A 2,946-nucleotide genomic window follows, 5' to 3' on the forward strand; every position below is an offset into this window, starting at 1 on the left:
TCACTAAAATATGCAATAGGCTTACCTTCTTGGCTTAATACAGCCCCAATAGCGCTGCCACTAGCATCACAATCCACCTGGAACACTTTTCTAAAATTTGGAAGTGCCAACACAGGTTGTTCAGTCACCTTCTTCTTCAGCAATTCAAAACTTCTCGCAGCTGCTGCAGTCCATTTGAACTCTTTTCTATCCCCTCTTATTGTATCAGTTAGGGGTGCACATATGCCACTGAAATTCTTAATAAACTTTCTGTAAAAACTAACCAGACCATGAAATGATCTTACCTCAGTAGCAGACCTTGGAGTAGGCCATTCCAAGATGGCTTTTACCTTCTCTGGATCCATTTTGAGACCTTCAGGTGATATAAAAAATCCCAAATAGACTAATTCCCTTTTTGCAAAGACACACTTCTTTAGATTAATTAACAGTTTCTCTTCCCTTAGCCTTTCAAGGACACTACAAATATGCAGTAAATGTTCTTCCAAAGTCTTGCTGAAAATTAAAATATCATCCAAATAGACAATAACAAATTTTCCCAAGAACTTCTTAAGTACCTCATTCATGAGCCGCATGAAGGTGCTTGGGGCGTTCGTCAATCCAAAGGGCATGACTAACCACTCATAAAGACCCTCCTTGGTCTTGAAGGCTGTTTTCCACTCATCTCCTTCTCGAATCCGTATTTGATGATAGCCACTCTTCAGATCTATCTTTGTGAAGTACTGAGCTCCACTCAAGCAGTCCATAAGATCATCCATCCTTGGTAAAGGAAATCGGTACTTGATGGTTATCCTATTTATAGCTCGAGAATCTGTACACATCCTCCACTCTCCATCCTTCTTGGGTGCAAGTACTGCAGGTACTGCACATGGACTCAAGCTCTCTCGAATCAAGCCCTTCCTCAACAGCTCCTGAACCTGTCTATTTAGCTCCTCTGTTTCAGTAGGAGTCATCCTGTGAGCAGCCTTGTTAGGAAAACTAGCTCCTGGAATCAGATCTATTTGATGACTGATTTGCCTTACTGGTGGCAATCCATCTAGAACATTATCAGAGATAATATCTCCAAATTCTCCTAGTAAATCTGAAACTTCCAATGGTATTTCACTACTACCTTCTTTATCTTTCCTAGGAATCAAAGCATAGCACATACGCTGATGTTTCATGCCATCTAAAAACTTCCTTCCATCAACAAGACAAATCCTAGCACTGCTACATACCTTTTCACCTTCCTTTTTCATGGGCTTCAATTTGTGGTGAACTCCATCCTTTGTCAGAGAATATGTGTTTGTATGTCCATCATGTATTGCATGTCTATCAAACTGCCATGGTCTACCCAACAAGAGATGGCAAACATCCATCGAAATAACATCACAGAGAACTTCATCATGGTAACTTCCAATTTTGAATTTTACTAAACATTGTTCACTTACCAGGACCTTATGATCGTCTTTTACCCAAGAAATCCGATAGGGTTGGGGATGTTTCTCCCTCTTGAGCTTTAGCTTAGAGACCATCTCTTCTGATACCAAGTTATCAGTGCTACCACCATCAATGATCACATCACAACATTTATCCTCACACTTGCATCTGGTACGGAACAAACTCCTTTGTTGTCCTAGTTCATTTTCACCACTTAGTAGGACTCTTTCATTTACCAAGGTCTCTCCTCTTTCTGCATCCTCTGAATGTGATAATTGTGCATCCTCATCCACATGAGCAACCCTAGCTTGGCCCTCAGCTCTCCTATCTGTCCTTCCTTGTCGTTGAGGGCATTCAAAGGCACGATGACCTTCTTCATTGCAATGGAAACAGGTACCACGGAAGCCTCCTCTTCCTTGTCCACGTCCTCTACCTCTTCCTCTTTGATTTCCAAAATCTTGATCACGAGAGCGGTTGAAACCCTCATTCCTCTGGTTCCTGCTAGTACCCTCATCTTCATTTTTCTTTTGAGTTTCATTGTGGCCTCCAGTTGATCTACCGCTTCCCCTTCCTCCTTGACCGCGCCCTCTTTGTCTTCCCTCAAACCTTTTACTCAGCTTCTCTTCAACTCGTAGGGCAAACTGGTATGCTTCTTCAACGCTGGTCATTCTTACCAGACTTAATTCCTCCTGGATGCTAGGTCGTAACCCACTGATATAACGAGCAACCTTCTCCTTATTTGCTTTTGCATGCCCCGCTCTAATCAGGAGTCGATAAAACTCCTCTGTATATTCTTGGACTGATCTTCCTGCTTGCTTTAACCCATGCATCTTCTTAAACAGATCAAGCTCGTAGTCCACAGGAATGAACTGCTTCTTCAATTTGTCCACCATGCGATCCCATCTTGTGATCTTCTCCTTTCCTCTTCTAAGTCTTTCCAGTTGAACCTCTTGCCACCAGATTTTGGCATGGCCTTTTAATTTGGCCTTTGCAAACTTAACCCTATCTGGGTCCCTTATATCCTCATACTCAAAGTATTCATCTAGTTCATTGATCCAGTCGATCAACTCATCTGGTTTCAAATTTCCTGAAAATATACCCACTTCAATTGTAGGTCTTTTTCCAAACCTAGTAATGGCCCTAAAAAGCCTTTCCTCTACAGGATTCAGAACTTCCCCGTCAACTTCCATTACTTCCTCTTCATTGTCATCCTCACTATTGTCATCTGCGGCAATATTTGCTCCTCTACGAAGCTCCTCTTGCAATGCTTGTACCTGTCTCTAGAGGGCTCTAACCTCCTCAGGATCAATAGCTCTGGCCCTTCCACCACGCTCTCTTCATGGAGGCATCTTCTAACTCGAACCCACAACCACACAGTCCTGGTGCAAACTGCCTCACAGTCGGCGCTCTGTCTACACACTCAGGAAAACCCGCTCTGATACCACTTGATGGGGACACAACCCAACAACAAAATGGACACAATAGAAAAGGGGAATTATATTAACTGAGAAAATATGCTAGTACAAATAG

The sequence above is a fragment of the Cupressus sempervirens genome, chromosome 10 (genome assembly GCF_028749045.1).
Source record: "Cupressus sempervirens isolate cs-2001-9-10 chromosome 10, ASM2874904v1, whole genome shotgun sequence".
Classification (NCBI taxonomy): domain Eukaryota; kingdom Viridiplantae; phylum Streptophyta; class Pinopsida; order Cupressales; family Cupressaceae; genus Cupressus; species Cupressus sempervirens.